The 22,211-nt window shown below is 46.3% G+C and overlaps 1 pseudogene; it reads right to left on the bottom strand.

Moving 5' to 3' along the window:
* Window positions 1-22,211, bottom strand: part of LOC122940404 — a 254,437-nt pseudogene that overhangs the window by 115,099 nt on the left and 117,127 nt on the right.

Below are 22,211 nucleotides of genomic sequence, written 5' to 3'. Positions count from 1 at the left end.
GCAAATTGTCTCTTATCTGTTTCCTCAGCTCTCCCGTGCATCTGGTCAAGGTGCACGCTCTGTTAGACAATATGCCATTCAATTCCGTACCTTATCCTCTAACTGTCCTGGAATGAAAACGCTCCCTTTGCTACCTTCTGGGGAGGCCTTAATGGCAAAATCAAGGATGTACTTGGAGGGAAAAGAGATTCCATCTGCTTTGGAAGCCTTAGTGACTCTGGCTACTAGATTTGACATCCGTCTGTCTGAAAGATCCCATGAATCCCTCAGAGAGTCTTCTGCCAGAACACTTAAGCCCTGGGTGGTTCCGTCTTCTGTGTTTGCTGTTCCTAAACCCATGCAGGTGAATCACATTAGGCTGTCAGATGAGGAAAGATGGCACCGTCTCTGCTGGTCTTTGCCTATACTCTGGTGGTTGAAGCCATCATGTCCACAACTGTCCTGGGAAGTCAGGACTCCAGTGCATTGGGTCATTAGTAGAGGTGACCCTAATTGAAGATAGTTTATCTCTGAAAAGCTCTGTTTTACTGTCATTTGGTAATGCTAGGTTTTCTGTGACAGCCTCCATTGACTGGTTTAGCAGAAAACGTTCTGCACCAGGCTGTGGTGGATCATTATCGAATCCCAGTTCAACTGCAAAACCCTATCCGAATCTGTGTTATATGACACTGAGCCTCTAGATCTTCAAGTTGGAGTTCTACATTCTGCGGAGATTTCCCTGTATGTACTTTTGGAACTGTCTCACCCTGTCATGTTGGGGCTGCCCTGGCACTGTGTCCATGAACCTATCCTGGAATGGAAATCAGGAGAGATAATCCGCTAGGAACAGTTGTGCCAGGGCAAGTGCCTGACCTTTGTACAGCCAAAAGTTCACTCCCAACCACCTGCAAAGTTAGAAGACCTACCTATTGTATACAATCAGTTTGCGTATGTCTTCAATAAAAAAAGGAGCAGAGACTCTTCCCCCTCATCATCCATACGATTTCCCCTTTGATCGGATGCCTGGCTCCTCGTGGTAGGGTGTATCTCCTCTCACCTGAATCTCAAGCAATGGATGACTACATCAAGGAGAATCTGGAAAGAAGGTTAAATCGCAAGTCCATATATCTGGCTGGGGCTGGCTTCTTTTTTGTAAAAAAATATAGATGGATCTTTTTGTCCTTGCCTTGATTATCGTGGAATAAACAAAATCACACTTTGTCTTTGATTTCTGAATTTCTTATTCTGGGGTGCCAGGATATTCTCTAAATTGGATCTGCATGGAGCCTACAATTTAATTCGTATCCGTGAAGGCGATGAGTGGAAAATGGCATTCAGTACCCGTTAGGCTAAGTTCACATCCGCGTTCAGCCTTTCCGTTCTCCTGCTCCGTTATAGGAGCAGGAGAACGGAAAGAATGGATTTGGCACAAACTGAGCCGAACGGAGCCTATGGACCCCGCTTAGAGGAAGCCTATGGTTTCCGCTCAGAGGAAGATTTTTGAAGCGGAGACAGAAGTCTTGCGCGCGCAACTTTTGTCTCCGCTCCAAAATCATCTTCTGAGCAGAAACCTAATGGACCCCAATATAGTCTATGGGGTCCGTAGGCTCCGTTCAGCTCAGTTATGTGTCGAATCTGTCCTTTTCGTTCTCCTGCTCCTAAATGGAGTAGGAGAACAGAAAGGCTGAACACTGATATGAACTCAGCCTAATGAACAGTATCTAGTAAAGGCGTTTGGTCTGTGCAACGCACCTCCCGTTTTTTAGGAATGTCCAAAAGCGAGGTGCCAGGGCCCTCTAAAGGGCCGGCAAAAGTAACAGCAGAAGAAGAATGGGGAGTGGTAGCAGCAACCACAGCAACAGGCGAGAGCTGCCACAGTCATCCAGCAGTTGCGTTTTGACGTTCATTCCCGCTGTCCTGGAATGGTTGACTCAGTCTTCAACATCATCTCAACTGACATCAGATACCCACAGCCAGGAGGGGGTGGGTTCTTCTTGCACCACAGTTAGGTGGCATGACCCAGGAACAAGCTCTGTGCCCTCACCTGTCCTGAACCTGCCTCTTTCTTTTGCTGCTCCTTATGCCAGGCAAGCAATGTATGCCGCCGGCTCTGCTCCGCTTTTTAGCGAGGAAGATATTACTGAGGACAGTCAGCAGGTACTGCCCAGTCCAGATTTGGAGGAGAAGTCTGCTGTTTCCTCCTGTAGGCATGCAAGTAGTGACTGTCACGAGGGTGTCAAGAGCCACGCCTGACTCCGTTGTACCCGGGGTCAGGAGGTCGCAGCGGTTGGCTGCACGCTCTATGTCAGATAGGGAAGTTTCCTTATTGTAGCTTTCTGGGTTTGCTTTACAAACCCTTTTGGCTCACTCAGGGATCCGTAGCTCCTTCTCTCAGCTGTTCCTTGTCCAGCACTCCCAATCCTCCTTATATTCCCCTCTCACACTTCTCTGGTTGCCAGATATAGAGCTTCCTGCCTGGACATCTATTCTGACCCACTGGAGCTGTGTTGCTGCGTTCTCTGAGTGTTGCCTTAGAACGCTACCCTCCGGATCCCTGTTGGACCTTTGTGGACAATTGTTGCCGTCCACCTGGGTGTTTGTGTTTGTCTGTGTTTGTCTGTCCTCTCCCTGGTGTTTCCCTCTTAGTGCAGTGGTGCGGACTAGCGATCCCACCGGCCCGTTCATTATCTAGGGCTCATTTCAGGGAAAGCCAGGGTTTAGGCACGTGATCGCCGCACGGGTGAGGAACCCGTCTAGGGACGTCAGGGCAGGCAGGTGCCAGCTGCAAGGTGAGTTAGGGGTCACCACCTTTCCCTCTCCCTTGGGCAGGGCTTTCCCTGTTTTCCTCCCTGTGCGTGTTGCCGGTCATTACAGTGACAATGACAGTTGAGTGGGAGCAGATGTTGCGAGCGGTCAAGGATGCGGCCATGAGACTGGTGAGGGTGCCATAAGTAATGAGTAGAAAGTAGTGATGATGTAGCCAATCGCACATGGGAGCCAGGTGAAGAGGGGGAAGCCTCATCAGGGAGTGAGAATGCCAGCGTGTCCTTGAGACAGAGGCAGAGTGGCAGCAGTGTGAGATCTGGAGCCAAACGTGCTCAGGTTAGGTCACCAGAGGACGTCCGTATAGCCATATGTAGGATCTGTGGGCAGAAGGTGAAGCTCGACCAGGGTGCCAATGTTGTCACCACAGCCCTGCGTCGACACATAGAGCGTCACTAAAAACCATGGTGCTAATGTAGTGGTACAGCCTCATGCATCTCCCAGCAGCCCGTACACCTTCTCCAGCAGTCAGGGGTCCACCACCTCAGCAGAAGGGAACAGTGTTTCCTTCCAATCGTCTACTGGTTCTGATGCTGATGAGTCACGCGTTTCGTCAGCAATTGATCACCGAGGCAATTGCAAAAAGACAACAGTATGAGTGCACTCATCCAACAGCACAGAAGCTGAACAAGCTCCTAGCCAAGTTACTTGTACTACAGTCCCTCCCTTTCCATGTGGTTGACTCAGCACATTTTAAAGAACTGACGGCTTATGCCAAGCCAAGGTGAAGAGTCCCATGCCATCACAATTTCTCAAAAAAAAGCTGTAGCAGCCCTGCATACATACATACAGCATAAGGTGGGCCAGTCCTTGAGCCTGTCGTGTCTGGTACAGTTCATGGCAGCGCTGATGTGTGATGCTGTAACTATAGTCAAGGACAATATACATCCTTTACAGCCCACTGGATAAATGTGGTTCCAGCCTAGATACACCAACAACTTGGCCAGGTGATGACAATGCCGCCTCCGCGTTCTCAAGCTGTGATTCCGGCACCAATGTCCTCTTAGGCACAGGTTGGAGTGTAAGTTCCGCATACCACCTATGCAGAGCATGGTGGTGTCAGGCTGCTCTGCACCTGGCCAGCCGGGCGAACAAAGTGACGTCGGGGAGGAACTGCTGCATGTTATCAACCAAGAAATCGGATTCTCGCCAACTGAATATCGGAACCATAGTCACCGATAACAGGAAGAACATTCTATTGGTCCTGCATCAAGGAGGGCTGACCCATGCACCCTTCATGGCGCACATCTTTAATCTGGTTGTAACACGGTTCCTGAGGTCTTCCACCTAACTGCAAGACGTCTTGAAAATGGCCAAGAAACTTCATGCACTTCAGCAACTTTTACAATACAAAACACGCCCTTCTTGAGCTGCAAAGGCAGAATAGTGTTTCCCAACATCGCCTCATATGCAACTTTTCCACATGTTGGAACTCCACCCTCTACATGTTGGACTGACTATACGAGTAGAAAAAAGGTGTCAATGATTTCTTATGATGCAAGCGGACAGGGGCACTCCCCTTTGTAACTTCGATGTTACCCAGTGGCAGCTCATGCGTGACACTTGCCGTTTGCTTAGCCCCTTTGAGGAGACCACTTTATTTGATAATCGCCAGGACTATGGGGTGAATGATGCCATTCCACTCCTTGACATCCTGAAGCAGATGCTCATTAATCTGGCTTGCGTGGGGACAGGAGATGTGGTGCTTACATTTTACGGTCACCTGAGCCCTGTGGGGGCTGAACTGGTGGAGGAGAAGGATGAGGTAGAGGACATTAAGGCACAGGAATTGTATAAAGAAATACAGTAGATTGTTTATCTCCCCAAGTGACAGGAGAGGAACACGAGGAGCTGGAGGGTGATGTGGATGACCAGGCAGATGACCCCGACAGACCGTGGCAGTATGCAGTGGAGATGGAGGCAGGGAGTCCCTCTGATTCCCTTGTGCAAATGGCCAGATACATGCTGAGTTGCTTGCGTAGTGACAACTGCATTATCACCATTCAGAAGAGGGATGACTACTGGTTCTCCACCATGTTAGACCCTCACTACCAGGCCAAAATGAAGGCCTTTTTACACCTGCTGAGGAATGATAAACGTAACTACTATCAAGACATCCTATGTAGTTGGTTGGTCGCTGCCTATGTGCCCCATTGCCCATCCTCACAAAGGTCTGACCCGGGGGACCCTCTAAGCTCACACTCCACTGCCATGACTGCTGGGGGAAGGGGGACAGGAGGATCACCAGCTCCATCAGCAGCAACATAAAGGGGTTGGACACTTTCTGGTTATTAATCTGTAGACTCAAAATGGTGGCTCACCTCAGGCAGGGTTCTGGATCAGGTGCTACTAGCCCAGTAAAGAGGAACACCCCTCCTCTGGTAATGAAAAATGGCTAAAATCAAAATTAGGGCGAGCACTCAGCACTTGGCACCAATTGGTTGTGGATAAAATATTTATTAAATCACAATAATAACGCGTATATTAGAAATGTAAACTAAAAACTACCAATAAAATACATAACAATTCACATATATAAGAAACGGTTACTAAAATCCGAAATCACTGGTATAAATATAATCAATCTGGGCAGTTAATGACAAAATTGCATATCAAATTTCCATGTGCACTTTGAAATAGTTCATAAATATCGCTCCAGTGTTAGTGATGAGCGAATAAGTCAGGCCGTGCAAATGTAGCCAATCTGGGTAGTTAGTAACAAAAAGTGCGCTTCAATTTTCATGCGCAACTCAGAACAGTTCACGGATATCACTCCAATGTTAATAATAAGCAGGCGAATCAAGCCGTTCCTGTGTAAACACGTACTTTGGTATCTTAGGTAACGATGGTTTAATCAAGTACCGTGTAGACTTTGCAAGATACAAATGTGATGTTCCTACCTTCCACTCCGAACCATACGAACGCCTCTGTGAGCGTGTTGAATAATTCAGCGGCAGAGAGCAGCTCCGGCGTCTAGCTTGTAGCTATTGTGATGTACTGTTCTCTGATCTCGCGGGATTTCGCGGAGTTTCGGAGGAGGTATACGTCCTGAATAATACACAGGATTCTGTGCTCGGCGTCTCGATAGTTCAAATTCTTCTGCTTATATTAATACTTGCATGGCCATGCATAGGTTGCGGAGATTTCTTTCACAGGTGTGTGCCCAGACGCGTTTCGGGAACTCTATCCCTTCGTCAGTGGTACACCAACACCTGTGTTTCTCCGCTTTTTATGCGGAGAAACGGAGAAACACAGGTGTTGGTGTACCACTGACGAAGGGATAGAGTTCCCGAAACGCGTCTGGGCACACACCTGTGAAAGAAATCTCCGCAACCTATGCATGGCCATGCAAGTATTAATATAAGCAGAAGAATTTGAACTATCGAGACGCCGAGCACAGAATCCTGTGTATTATTCAGGACGTAAACCTCCTCCGAAACTCCGCGAAATCCTGCGAGATCAGAGAACAGTACATCACAATAGCTACAAGCTAGACGCCGGAGCTGCTCTCTGCCGCTGAATTATTCAACACGCTCACAGAGGCGTTCGTATGGTTCGGAGTGGAAGGTAGGAACATCACATTTGTATCTTGCAAAGTCTACACGGTACTTGATTAAACCATCGTTACCTAAGATACCAAAGTACGTGTTTACACAGGAACGGCTTGATTCGCCTGCTTATTATTAACATTGGAGTGATATCCGTGAACTGTTCTGAGTTGCGCATGAAAATTGAAGCGCACTTTTTGTTACTAACTACCCAGATTGGCTACATTTGCACGGCCTGACTTATTCGCTCATCACTAACACTGGAGCGATATTTATGAACTATTTCAAAGTGCACATGGAAATTTGATATGCAATTTTGCCATTAACTGCCCAGATTGATTATATTTATACCAGTGATTTCGGATTTTAGTAACAGTTTCTTATATATGTGAATTGTTATGTATTTTATTGGTAGTTTTTAGTTTACATTTCTAATATACGCGTTATTATTGTGATTTAATAAATATTTTATCCACAACCAATTGGTGCCAAGTGCTGAGTGCTCGCCCTAATTTTGATTTTAGCCAACTTTCTGGTTATTGTTGACCAATGTGCATGTAAGATGATTATATGACACTTACTAATTTAGCCTTTGTTGATTTTATGTGACATTTGCTATATTTCATAAGTTGTGTCACCTTGTTGTGCAAATCTTCTGTGCTGTCCACACAGGAGATCTGTCACTAAGACGGCCGCTGATGGAGGGTCATGTGACCAAGCAAAAATAACTCCAGACACATCACTCAGCCTTCTCCACTCAAATGCACCATATCTGCCATCTGCACTTGAAATTTTGATAGATTATGGCAGGTGTAGTGAGTAATTTGCCTGGTCACATGACCCTCCATCAGCAGCCATTTTATGGACAGGACTGCTGTGTGGGCAGCACAAAGGACTAGGACAAAAAAAGAGAATACCTTATTAAATATAGAAAATGTTGCAGAATATCAGCAAAGACTATATTAGTAATTGCCATATACTAATTTTGCAAACACATTGATTAACAGTAGCCGGAAAGTGGCCTACCCCTTTAAGTCTTGAGCCTCTAATAAGAATTTCTTCACCCCCCTACTGAAGAAACCACCCAGCAGCAGCAGGGCATGGAACCAGCAGCTGGTGGCATACTTGGACTGCACCCTGTAATCCCAGATCCCCTGGACTACTGGACAGCCAAACTTGAATTGTGGCGGCAACTGGCCGTGTTTGCTCTGGAGAAGCTTTCCTGCCTAGCCAGTAGTGTGGCATCAGAGAGGGTGTTCAGTGTGGCAGGGGGCATAGTTATCCCAAAGAGAACTTACCTTTCAACACAAAATATAGAGAGATTAACATTTGTAAAGATGAATCAGGTGTGGATCAGCCATGATGTCCACACACCGATCCCCGATGCATCAGACTAGATCATTCTGGCAGTAATGTTCTGACTGCAGTGTGCTGCCACACCAGAACAGGGCCACTATGTTACCTCCTCTTGCTGTTGCCACCCTCACCACTCTGTGACTGGGCCACTATGTTACATCGTCTTGCTTTTGCCACCCTCACCACTCTGTGACTGGGCCACTATGTTACCTCATCTTGCTTTTGCCACCATCGCACCACTAGTGTCCGAGTTTGGCCTTGTTGTTATCACCATGTTTTTTAACCTTCTTCTTATCTGTTAGCAGAACCGAAAAATGAAAACCACAACGGATCCTGTCTTTGATGCATCCATAAGGCCTCTATCACACGGTCAGTATTTTGTATCAGGATTTGATCATGAGTTGGAAGCCAAAAGCAGGAGGGGTCCAAAACACAGAAGACATGCAAATATTCCCATCACGTGTCATCTCTGTTTTGGACCCACTCCTGTTTTTGCCTTACCAATACTGACCAAATACTGACCGTGTGAAGGCGGATGCTCAAAAGACAGGATCCATTATTTTGGGGTTGTTCTTGTGACAGATCAGAAGAAGGGAAAAATACACATCAACACAAACTTACTGCTAACACCCTCTCCACTCTGTCATGGGCCCGCTACTTGTGTCAGCGTGTAAGAGAACAGGTTCTCTAGCAATCTATGTGGCATCAGCAGACGGTGTAAAAGGAGAGAGCTATTTCACTCTATAGTAGAATCTTGGGCCACTGCACAGATAAGTACATTATACCTGACGCTAACATTGACCTGTAAGGCTGAGTTCACACTTCAGTTATTTGGTCAGTTAATTTCAGCACTTACTGTATGGTGAGCCAAAATCAGGAACCAAACCTACTGTCAGATAAGGTATCTTGAAAAGTAGGGATTGAAGATTATCTGAAGTACCGATATTATCAGCAGATATTAAGGATTTTGCACATTATGCCGATATGCAGATAATGCGTATAAAGCGAATACTACTGAGCGTGATTACTAGTATGCACCGGGTGCCGGGAGCAGGGAAGAAGCGCAGCAAGTGCTTCCGATTCTCACCCTCCCTGGTCTTCTTTGATGAGGCCCGCGCTGCACTGTCCTGACCCCCTACAGCGTCAGGACGTAGTGTGAGCACTATGACCTGACGCTGCACGCTGTCAGGTGACAGTGCAGCGCGGGCCGGAGAACACAGGGGAGCACGACACCGGACCATGAGATGAAGAGGAGCCGTGGCGCAGGAGAGATGAGGAGTTATTTTATTTTATTCATCTGAGGTCTGATAGGGGTTAAATAAATGATTGGCTATCGGCCTGAAAGTTCACCGCTTATCGGTATCGGCTCTAAAAAATCAATATCGGTCGATCCCTAATGAAACAATCTTCACCTGTTCTGTGTTTTCGACCCGTAATTGACCAAATAATGGAAGTGTGAACTGAGCCTAAGGCCTCATGCACACGACAGTATTTTTTCACGGTCCGCAAAAACGGGGTCCGTAGGTCCGTGATCCGTGACCGTTTTTTTGTCCGTGGGTCTTCCTTGATTTTTGGAGGATCCACGGACATTACAATGCAAGTCAATGGGGACGGATCCGTTTGACGTTGACACAATATGGTGCCATTTCAAACGGATCCGTCCCCATTGACTTTCAATGTAAAGTCAGGAGTCCCTTTTATACCATCGGATCGGAGTTTTCTCCAATCCGATGGTATATTTTAACTTGAAGCGTCCCCATCACCATGGGAACGCCTCTATGTTAGAATATACTGTCGGATATGAGTTAGATCGTGAAAACTCATATCCGACAGTATATTCTAACACAGAGGCGTTCCCATGGTGATGGGGACGCTTCTAGTTAGAATATACTACAAACTGTGTACATGACTGCCCCCTGCTGCCTGGCAGCACCCGATCTCTTACAGGGGGCCGTGATCAGCACAATTAACCCCTCAGGTGCCGCACCTGAAGGGGTTAATTGTACTATCATATCCCCCTGTAAGAGATCAGGGCTGCCAAACAGCAGGGGGCAGATCCCCCCCCTCCCCAGTTTGAATATCATTGGTGGCCAGTGTGGCCCCCCCTCCCTCCCTCCCTCTATTGTAATAATCGGTTGGTGGCACAGTGTGCGCCCCCCCCCCGCCCCCCTCTATTGTAATAATTCCTTGGTGGCACAGTGTGCAAACCCCACCGGCCCCCCCCTTCCTCCCTCTATTGTAATAACTCGTTGGTGGCACAGTGTGCGCCCCCCATCGGCCCCCCCTCCCTCTATAGCATTAACAACATTGGTGGCCAGTGTGCGGCCTCCCATCACCCCCCCCCCCCCGATCATTGGTGGCAGTTCCGATCGGAGTCCCAGTTTAATCGCTGGGGCTCCGATTGGTAGCCATGGCGACCAGGACACTACTGCAGCCCTGGTTGCCATGGTTACAATAGTAGAAGCATCATACTTACCTGCTGGCTGCTGCGATGTCTGTGTCCAGCTGGGAGCTCCTCCTACTGGTAAGTGACAGTTCATTTAGCAATGCGCCGCACAGACCTGTCACTTACCAGTAGGTGGAGCTCCCGGCTGGACACAGACATCTCAGCAGCCAGCAGGTAAGTATGATGCTTCTACTATTGTACTATTGCTAAGTAACCATGGCAACCAGCACTGCAGTAGCGTCCTGGTTGCCATGGTTACCGATCGGAGCCCCAGCGATTAAACTGGGACTCCGATCGGAACTCCGCTGCCACCAATGATCGGGGGGGTGGGGGAGAGGGGAGGCCGCACATTGGCCACCAATGTTGTTAATGCTATAGAGGGAGGGGAGGCCGATGGGGGGCGCACACTGTCCCACCAATGAATTATCACAATAGAGGCAGGAAGGGGAGGGCCGGGGGGGGGCGCACACTGTGCCACCAACGAATTATTACAATAGAGGGAGGAAGGGGGGGACGGGGGGGCGCGCACACTGTGCCACCAACAAATTATTACAATAGAGGGAGGAAGGGGGGCGGCACTGGCCACCAATGAAATTTAAACTGGGGAGAGAGGGGGTCTGCCCCCTGCTGCCTGGCAGCCCTGAGGGGTTAATTGTGCGGATCACAGCCCCCTGTAAGAGATCGGGTGCTGCCAGAATTGAAAACTTAGATCTGAAAAAGCTTTTATGCAGACGGATCTTCGGATCCGTCTGTATGAAAGTAACCTACGGCCACGGATTACGGACACGGATGCCAATCTTGTGTGCATCCATGTTTTTTCACGGACCCATTGACTTGAATGGGTCCGTGAACCGTTGTCCGTCAAAAAAATAGGACAGGTCATATTTTTTGGACGGACAGGATACACGGATCACGGATGCGGCTGCAAAATGGTGCATTTTCCGATTTTTCCACGGACCCATTGAAAGTCAATAAGTCTGCGAAAAAAAACAGAAAACGGCACAACGGCCACGGATGCAAACAACGGTCGTGTGCATGAGTCCTAAGAGTGACGTCTGTCACCTGCTTGTCATACTGACGCACAGTAACTGTTTCACTACCAGAAAGGACTAGCTATGCATGTTGCTGCAATGCACAGTGATATACAACTATATTCACTATCCCTGCACGCCGGAATATAGCTGATTTAACATATTTTGTAGCTAAAACAAAGGTATTACAGAGGCGGCACCGCTATAAGCCTAGTCAGTCAAAATACCAACAGCACCTCAAACCGGGATAGGCGCACCTCTTCAGTCTCCCCTGCACAGCGGCGGTGCACAAACCGAAAAGAAACAGAGCACTGTAGTAAAAGGTAAAGAAGGCGGCACTCGCCCATGCAGTTCGGTAAAAGTAATCCTTTATTTCATCCGGGGTGCACTCAAAGTGTTAGCAGAGGTAACGGGGGCAGATAGCATTAAGTCCACATATAGCGGCGACAGCCGTTTCGCGCAGGATCGCGCTTCCTCAGGTCACTGTCGTCCCATAACATATTTTGTGACTACTTAATTTGGCGCTAAGTAAATTTTGGGGGAAAATTTGGCGATGCATCCACATCGAACTTTTGAAAACTTTGCTCATCTGTAAGGAGCACCATCATCATCTAGCTTATTCTTATCAACAACTCCCTTTTAAAGGGAAACAGAAGAGAGAAACAATTTGCGCAGACGTCTAGTTTCGGTTTCAGACAAGACCACAAATACGGAAGTAGGTTCAGAAATTTGTGGACTTAAAATAAGGATCCTGCATGGGAGACTTTCTACTAAAGATGATTAGGGTCATACAGAGTTAAACAGAGACAAGATGGCAGCAGTATTGCTAAGGTGGTCATTATATCACTCACGCCTATAAAGGGATCATTTTCAAAAACAGAACATGCCTTGATGTGACACCAAATGTCCTTCTAAGATCCCAGAAGTTATTTGGGCAGAAACGGGTGTGTACTGAAGGAGCCGACTGTATCTGGATGGTGGACAACAAAATTGTGGGAGCTGGTGATGCTTATCAGTGGATCAAACAATCCTCTCTGTTAGGCCTCTTGCACACGACCGTATGGTATTTTCAGTATTTTGCGGTCCGCAAAAATTGGACCCACAACAAATACGGATGACGTCCGTGTGCATTCCGTTTTTTTTGGAACAGAACAGCTGGCCCCTGATAGAACAGTACTATCCTTGTCCGTTATGCGGACAATAATAGGACATGTTCTATCTTAGAACGGAACGGAAATACAGAAACGGAAGGGATACAGAGTACCTTCCTTTTTTTGGTGGATCCATTTAAATGAATGGTTCCATATACGGTCTGTATACGGAACGCAAAAAACGGAATGTAAATGGTAAAAAAAAACTACTTTCATGTGCAGGAGGCCTTAGGCTACTTTCACACTTGCATTTTGTGCGGATTCGTCATGGATCTGCAAAAAGGCTTCCGTTCAGATAATACAACCATCTGCATCCGTTCTGAATGGATCTGGTTGTATTATCTTTAACATAGCCAAGACGGATCCGTCATGAATGCCATTGAAAGTCAGTGGGGGACGGATCAATTTTTTATTGTGTCAGAGAAAACAGATCTGTCCCCTCGACTTACATTGTGTGCCAGGACGGATCCGTTTGGCTCAGTTTCGTCAGACAGACACCAAATTGCTGCAAGCAGCGCCTCTACAGTGTTATGGTGACTGAACAGAGGCAAACTGATGCATTATGAGCGGATCCTTTTCCATTCAGAATGCATTAGGGCAAAACTGATCCGTTTCGGACCGCTTGTGAAAGCCCTGAATGGATCTCACAAACTGAAAGACAAAACGTGAGTGTGAAAGTAGCCTTAGTCGTCTGTCTTGGATGTCAAGACCCCTCATGTAACCACTGCTCCTGTTGTGGATATGAGACTGAAAGATCTGAAGCCATTAAAAGATGGGGCTGGCATCCGGGATCACTCCCCACTTATCTATAGTTTACATTCCTTAGCTATGCTAATTGTGCAGAAGTGAAAATGTATATTTGCATAATGACCAATGGAACTAACAACTTGCAGTTTGGAGCAGACAGTTGATAAGATAGCACAGCTTGTGTGCATTCAAAATACTTGGCGCCCAGCGTGGGACAAAGGTTAAATTGTTCTGACTGAGCAGCTGCATGAAAAGTGTATTATCTACTGTCTGTGGTTCGACAGGGACTTCAAAGGAAATATACATATGTATATAGTTACATGTGTTCCAACTTTAGACAGATGATGATTAAAAATATATACTCTTCCTACCAGCAGTAGACTATTGTCACATTGGTAGACGTGTTACTATTGGTGTCACGTATCTGTCACACCGATAGATGTCTTGAAGTTAATATTAAAAAAATTAGAATTATATTAGTTGATGGATTATACTGTAGGTTGTTGTAACGGATATCCTCGGAAAATGAGGAAGGGCTCATATGACGTATATGCCAGAGGTATAAAACACGGGCTGGCATGTCATTGAGTATAACTGAAGTCCCTCTCCAGAAGGAGAGAACAGGTTATCGGTAGCTGTCCTCTAGCTTCAGGGAGGAAAGTGTTCAGATTGAATGTACATGCAAAGATAACTTAGAGAGACTGACAGTGCGGGCGGCATTAGAAGCCTTCCGGCTGGGAGCCGTGTACAGTATTCAGTATAATGAAGACTTAAAAAGAAGAGAAGAAAATGGGGGCAGACAACTTAGCATCTGGCAGTTACACCAACCACCTGATTGTCTCAGAGAGAAGGAGAGAAATTCATTAAGATCACAGGAATTTATGAGGAGAAAGTGCTGACATAAGGAAGGAATGCTTCAAGATAACAACGTAGTAAAGGATGCAGAAGCATGGTATAGAACAGCCAGAGAGATGAAGAGATTAGGCTGGGCAGAAATGTATGATGGAAAGACAAATGATTACCTTCACATGCCGCCAACACAGCCCCTAAAATGGCACCGGAGAACTCCGCCAGACTTCAGCAGGCACGACCCCCACCATATTATCAGCCCCTCAGTCTCTGGAGGGGTGGATCTGTGGAGTATGTCATTGCCAAAATCCCACAGGGAGGAATGTCTGTTACAGCTGTGGAGCGGCGAAACCAAGCCCCAGGCCCACCTTCTTGTACCCGGTTATCGCACAGGATGGCACACCTTATGTACCAGCTTATGCTCCGGCAGCCATCTTAACTAATCCCACTGACTCTCTGGCAGCCATCTTAACTAATCCCATTTTCTCCCCGGCAGGCATCTTAACTGAGGTAACTTTACTCCCTGCCCAGAGCCCATCTTAGTTACTGGTATTTTTCCTGATACGGCTACAAGCATGAAACAATACACATAGATCTAAGTAGCACCACATACACTCACCTAAAGAATTATTAGGAACACCATACTAATACGGTGTTGGACCCCCTTTTGCCTTCAGAACTGCCTTAATTCTACGTGGCATTTATTCAACAAGGTGCTGATAGCATGGATACATGTTCTCATTCTGTTTACACCAAATTCGGACTCTACCATTTGAATGTCTCAACAGAAACCGAGACTCATCAGACCAGGCAACATTTTTCCAGTCTTCAACAGTCCAATTTTGATGAGCTTGTGCAAATTGTAGCCTCCTATTTGTAGTGGAGATGAGTGGTACCCGGTGGGGTCTTCTGCTGTTGTAGCCCACCTTTCTTTCCCATTCTGACATTCAGTTTGGAGTTCAGGAGATTGTCTTGACCAGGACCACAACCCTACATGCATTGAAGCAACTGCCATGTGATTGGTTGACTAGATAATTGCATTATTGAGAAATAGAACAGGTGTCCCTAATAATTCTTTAGGTGGTGTACATTAGTAGTATTCCAGCGTAACTGATTGACCTAGGAATTAAAAGTACAAGTTAACCATGCTGGGTAAAAGTACATGTGTTTGTTAAGAGGATAATTTAATCATGCAAATTGAAATTATAAGTCCTGTGAATAATTATTTTGGGAATATTCGCACGTGCGAAAATGTATTCTAACAAAACCGAAGTTTAAAATACATTTCATTTGTAAATATTGACACACAGGAATGTAGTAGGCGTAATGTTAGAACAATAACTTACTTTGATCAAGATTTCCTCCTCGGCCGCGCTGAAGTTTCCAAACATCTTTTTTGCTTCTGCTGGCTTCCTTCCAATCCACAAGGCCTAGAAACGATCCGCCTTGCAGCAGAAGCCACACCCTTATGTGCACACGCGCATACGAACACGTTGTCGCTTATTTACGAATAACGAATAGATTCTATGCGCACGCGAATATATCTTGAATAATAATTCGCAAATTATGATATTGAATGCAAAATGACGAATGTTGCGAATTCTCGAATATGACGAATATGGTGCAAATTATTCATCAAATATCACAAATTTGAATATGGGTCTTTCCGCTCATCACTAACCACAAATACGGAAGTAGGTTCAGAAATTTGGGGACTTAAAACAAGGATCCTGCATGGGAGACTTTCTACTAAAGATGATTAGGGTCATACAGAGTTAAACAGAGACAAGATGGGAGCAGTATTGCTAAGGCTACTTTCACACTTGCATTCGGGGCGCCGCTTGTGAGTTCCGTTTGAAGGCTCTCACACGCGGCCCCGAACGCTTCCGTCCAGCCCTAATGCATTCTGAGTGGATGCGGATCCACTCAGAATGCATCAGTCTGGCTGCATTCAGCCTCCGCTCCGCTCAGCAGGCGGAAACCTGAACGCTGCTTGCAGCGTTCGGGTGTACGCCTGGCCGTGCGGAGGCAAACAGATTCGTCCAGACTTACAATGTAAGTCAATGGGGACGGATCCGTTTGAATATGACACACTATGGCTCAATTTTCAAACTGATCCGTCCCCCATTGACTTTCAATGTAAAGTCTGGACGGATCCGTCTGAGGCTACTTTGACACTTAGAATTTTTTTTACAATATAATGCAGACGGATCCGTTCTGAACGGATCCACCTTCTGCATTATATGAGCTCAGACGGATGCAGAAGCATGGTATAGAACAGCCAGAGAGATGAAGAAATTAGGCTGGACAGAAATGTATGATGAAAAGACAAATGATTACCTTTACATGCCGCCAACACAGCCCCTAAAATGGCACCGGAGAACTCCGCCATGCTTCAGCAGGCACGATCCCCACCATATTATCAGCCCCCTTAGGGCCGCTTCACACGAGCGGATGCCTTGCGTGGCATCCGCTCCGTGACAGAGTGCCAAGACCCGCTGCAGACTGCAGAGGCACGGGGCAGTAACATGACTGTTAATGCTCCGTGCCTCTCTGTGATCTCTTTACTACAAAATCACAGTTGTCACTGTGATTTCGTAGTAAAGAGATCACAGAGAGGCACGGAGCATTAACAGTCATGTTACTGCCCCGTGCCTCTGCAGTCTGCAGCGGGTCTTGGCACTCTGTCACGGAGCGGATGCCACGCAAGGCATCCGCTCGTGTGAAGCGGCCCTTAGTCTCTGGAGGGGTGGATCTGAGTATGTCATTGCCAAAATCCCACAGGGAGGAATGTCTGTTACAGCTGTGGAGCGGCGAAACCAAGCCCCAGGCCCACCTTCTTGTACCTGGTTATCGCACAGGTTCTCCCCGGCAGGCATTTTAACTGAGGTAACTTTACTCCCTGCCCAGAGCCCATCTTAGTTACTGGTATTTTTCCTGATACGGCTACAAGCATGAAACAATACACATAGATCTAAGTAGCACCACATAGAGTACACAACTCAGTAAGTGAAGGATACACATTTATCTATAATTAGTTATTATGAAATGCCTTAACTTGTATGTTTGTTCCTTTGCTAGGATTAAGTCTGCACTTTGAGGCAACTTCATTTCGATTCATAACAGGTTGTTGTGGTTGGTGCAGATGTTGAAGACTCCAGGTAAAGGGGAATCAGGTGAAAATATTAGGTTAAGTCCTGCATTTAATACAAAGTCAAGTAAGGTACTGGGCCCGGGGGTCCTGCCCATCTGCTAAAATCACAAAAGGAGGGGATTGTGTATGGATCTTGTTTCCATCTGTGGGCTGTTTGCATTGTGTTTGTTTTTGTTGGTTTGCCCATTGTATTAGTGTACTGAACGTATGTTCAAGAGAAGTAGTGTGCAGCAAGCGTTTGGTTTGTGTCCGCGCTGAGGTCGTTGGTTTTTGCGGTAGTCAGGAGAACTACAGGTTTCTGGCCCCCTAGTGAACGGTAGGAGTCCCCACTGGGGCCTATGAAGATGAAGCTAATTTAGAGTTAGGCAACACCCAAGGTATGTAGAAAGGGACCGACAGGGATCCCAGCTGCAGAAGTAGTAAGGAGGAGAGAAGACAGGCAGTGAAGAACATCAGCCAGCTAATGAAAGGTGTAAAACTGAATCCAGAGTAGTGGGAAAAAGCATGTAGGGAAAGCAAAGGGTGGCTAAAAGCTAACAAGCTCACAGAACAGGCAGAAGATCTGCGAGTAGCGAGGGAAGTATATAGAGGAGGGGGAGAGACAGAAGAAGTGGGAAGTACTATTATGAATGTTATCATGATAATGTTAAACCATCTCCCCAACAGAGAAAGAAAAAAGTAAGTCTGCCACCCTCTAATAGTCCTGGTCTGTGTTGACTGTGCTCGGATCACTGTCCCCACAGACACCCATGTTTTTAGAGATTGCTGGGGAGGCAGTGAGTACAATACAAAGACAGGTGAGGAGGAAAAGTTAAAGTTAGACAAAGATTAAGAAACAGACAATACAGTATTGGCTGGGCCCCGAAACACTTTAGCAGATTCAAGTCCGGCCCCAATGATATCCAAAACACTCCCAACACCTCCAAACAGCTAGGTCAGACAAGCCTAGATGGCTGGCAATTCGTTAAAATTACCATCCTGCTTCTCTTAGTCCAATGATGTACGTCCTCTGAAAGTCTATCAACCAGGTATATCGTAGAGGCATGTCTAGCAGTCACTGATATCTCACCAAAAGGTACACTACCCAAAATTAGCCTCTGAAAACCTTTCTATAGATCAGTTTGGGAAGCACTTTTATGCCCTCTTGTGACAAAACCCAGTGTCTAATCAGACCTCAACTGTAATCATTTACATATCTGCCCGAGACTTAACTGAATGCAAAGTTTAGCAGCAATCTGACATTTCTATCTGGTTGTGGTATTTAGTTTTGTCAAGAAGTGTACTATCTGTCTTTCTAGAAAGGGACATAATCCACTGGTTGTAGTATCCACAAAATGAATGTCCAGAAAGAGTTAGTGATGATTGTGTTCTCAGTTCTAATAAAAATGTTCTCCAGCCCCTAGCATTTCACATGAAATAACAGTGACATTACTGGTTAAGAGGTCCAGTGTCTTTGATGGACCAAAACCCACACTACTAGTGTTGATCAAGCACCAAAGTGCTCGTGTGCTCTGGCTGAACATATCGGTATGCTTGTGTGCTCTACCAAGCACCCGAGCACAATGGAAGTCAATAGGAGAACCCCAGGCACCCACTGCTCGGAAGAGAAGAGGGTATCTGGTTCACAAAAAAAGGTTAGAAATTGATGGAAACCCCATCAAAATGGTTTGGAAACAGCATTAAGAGGATAGCTGGATGGGTCTTGGACTCCTATTATCTAAGACATACAATAGACAACCACACAAAGGCTATATGCCAAAAGCCAGGCAGGTGCAAGCCATCAATCTGTCCATGAGACAGATGACAGGCTGAGTCAGCATAATGGTAACCTTGTGCACTATGAGACATTCCAAACCAGCTCTCATCTGACTGAGAGCCAGTAAGCCTCAAACTTACTTCAGATTTGTTGGCTGGCTTGGGTGGACCTGCGCACCTAGATCAATATCATTAGGGTAACAAAAAGTGTTCTGATTGTCCTAACATGATATTCAATAACCTTTCTATACAGTTTTGTCATACAGGTTTGATATGATATATAGTGGTGATGTGTAAATTATAAGTGCTGGGAGGTGTGTATATCCCACCCAGATACCTCAGCTGGGTGAGATAACTGAAATCCTGAAAGCTGCAGTGGTTTCAGCAGAGTGTAGTTTGCCAAGACAGTTTTGTCTAGATGTTGTTCTGAGCTGGATTTTATGTGGACTGGGGTATAGGTTTGGTAATGGGTTCTGCCAGTCCACACCCTTCCCCTACATGTATTGTCTTTTGCCAGAGGTGATCGCAGGTGAGAAAAAAAAACAAAAAAAAAAAAACAACTCTGTGTATGACTTGGAGGGAGAAAGGCTATGGAAGCCTGAGAGGCTCTGTGTGTTCTTAGCCAGGAGGGCTGAGGGGCCATGAGCCTTTTTAAAGCCTGACGTTTGGGGGGCCCAGCGACGCCTAAGGAAAGAGGGTCGCATGGTCAGAGTCGGGAGGACATCTGGATCATCTCCCTGACAAGGGTGCTGGTGTGGTCACAGCCTGGAGGCTGCTGGACCGTAGAAGGCTGAGGAAGCCGGATCGAATTCAGTGTGTGAACGGCGCTCTATAGGTGAGGTAGACACAACACATGTATTAGGTGGAGCCCAGATGGGCAGGTGTTTATTTTCTATGTTTATGTGTGTGATGGTGCTGAAGTGCCGAAATAAAGCACCTTTTGGACTTGAACCCCGTTGTCAGAGGTGAAGTCTGTGATTGCAACCCCCCTGAGAGAGCAATCCCTTACCAAGAAAAAATGTTAAATTAAATATATATATAACGTACTGTAACCCTGACAGGCTAAGAGACCCATTCCACTGCCCCAGTGAGACATAGTCCTGTTAGCCCAATAGACTGCCACCAGTTCCTCGTTGGATATAATTCTGTTAATGGACCGGGCTTATATCGGGTCAGAAACCAAACAAGGTAGCATGTAACATAATACCGAGCCACAGACATGTGGATTTCTGGATCGAGACAACAGAACAGAAGAAGATTAAATTCTATATTTAATTGCCTTAAAGGGGTTGTCTCACTTCTGCAAATGACATTTATCGTGTAGAGAAAGTTAATACATAGAATTTACTAATATATTGTTATAGTCCATATTGCTTCCTTTGGTGGCTAGACACATTCTTCCATCACATTATACATGTCTCGTTTCCATGGTTACGACAACCCTGCAATCCAGCATCGGTGGCCGTGCTTGCACACTAAAGAAAAAAGCACTGGCTTCTCTGGTGGCCGGGACCATAGTGCGCAAACATGGCCACCAATCCTGGATTGAAGGGTGATCATAACCATGATGTATAATGTGATGGAAAAATTAGTCGAGCCAGCAAAGTAAGCAATACGGATAATAATAATACATTAGTAAGTGCTTTGTATTTACTTTCTCTACATGATAAATGCCATTTCTGAAGTGAGACAACCCCTTTAACCGCCTCCGGATCGCCTAACGCAGGATCGCGGTCCGGAGGCGGCTGTCTCAGGCAGAGTCACGCGTTGGTGCGTCATCTCGAGACACAGGCACGCGCGTTTACAGGAACTGCAGATAAGCGAGCTGATCTACAGCCTGCCAGCAGCGATCGTTCGCTGGCAGGCTGTAGATGCGATTTTTTTTAACCCCTTACAGGTATATTAGACGCTGTTTTGACAACAGCGTCTAATATACCTGCTACCTGGTCCTCTGGTGGTCCCTTTTGCTTGGATCGACCACCAGAGGACACAGGTAGCTCTGTAATGTAGCTCCAAACACCACTACACTACACTACACCCCCCCTGTCACTTATTAACCCCTGATCACCCTATATAGAATCCCTGATCACCCCCCTGTCATTGATCACCCCCCCGTAAGGCTCCATTCAGTGTTTTACGGATCCATGGATCCAATCCGCAAAACACATACGGACTTCTGAATGGAGCCTTACAGGGGGTTGATCAATGACAGGGGGGTGATCAGGGAGTCTATATGGGGTGATCAACCCCCTGTCATTGATCAACCCCCTGTAAGGCTCCATTCAGAAGTCCGTATGTGTTTTGCGGATTGGATCCATGTAAGGCTCCATTCAGACGTCCGTATGCATTTTGCGGATCCACAAAACACGGACACCGCGGATCCGCAAAACACATACGAACGTCTGAATGGAGCCTTACAGGGGAGTGATCAATGACAGCGTGGTGATCACCCCATATAGACTCCCTGATCACCCCCCCCCCCCCGTAAAGCTCCATTTAGACATTTTTTTTGGCACAAGTTAGCGGAAATTTTTTATTTTATTTTTTTCTTACAAAGTCTCATATTCCACTAACTTGTGTCAAAAAATAAAATCTCACATGATCTCACCATACCCCTCACGGAATCCAAATGCGTAAAATGTTTTAGACATTTATATTCCAGACTTCTTCTCACGCTTTAGGGCCCCTAAAATGCCAGGGCAGTATAAATACCCCACATGTGACCCCATTTCGGAAAGAAGACACCCCAAGATATTCGCTTGAGGGGCATATTGAGTCCATAAAAGATTTAACTTTTTGTCCCAAGTTAGCGGAAAGGGAGACTTTGTGAGAAAATACGAAAAAAAAACCAATTTTCGCTAACTTGTGCCCAAAAAAAAAAAAATCTTCTATGAACTCACCATGCCCCTCATTGAATACCTTGGGGTGTCTTCTTTCCAAAATGGGGTCACAGGTGGGGTATTTATACTGCCCTGGCATTTTAGGGGCCCTAAAGCGTGAGAAGAAGTCTGGAATCCAAATATCTAACAATGCCCTCCTAAAAAGAATTTGGGCCCCTTTGCGCATCTAGGCTGCAAAAAAGTGTCACACATGTGGTATTGCCGTACTCAGGAGAAGTAGGGCAGTGTGTTTTAGGGTGTCTTTTTATATACCCATGCTGGGTGAGATAAATATCTCGGTCAAATGCCAACTTTGTATAAAAAATTGGGAAAAGTTGTCTTTTGCCAAGATATTTCTCTCACCCAGCATGGGAATATGTAAAATGACACCCCAAAACACATTGCCCAACTTCTCCTGAGTACGGCGATACCACATGTGTGACACTTTTTTGCAGCCTAGGTGGGCAAAGGGGCCCACATTCCAAAGAGCACC

Source organism: Bufo gargarizans, chromosome 6 (genome assembly GCF_014858855.1).
Source record: "Bufo gargarizans isolate SCDJY-AF-19 chromosome 6, ASM1485885v1, whole genome shotgun sequence".
Taxonomy (NCBI): domain Eukaryota; kingdom Metazoa; phylum Chordata; class Amphibia; order Anura; family Bufonidae; genus Bufo; species Bufo gargarizans.
Note: the sequence above shows the minus strand (reverse complement) of the source record. Positions and strands in the feature narration are given on the sequence as shown.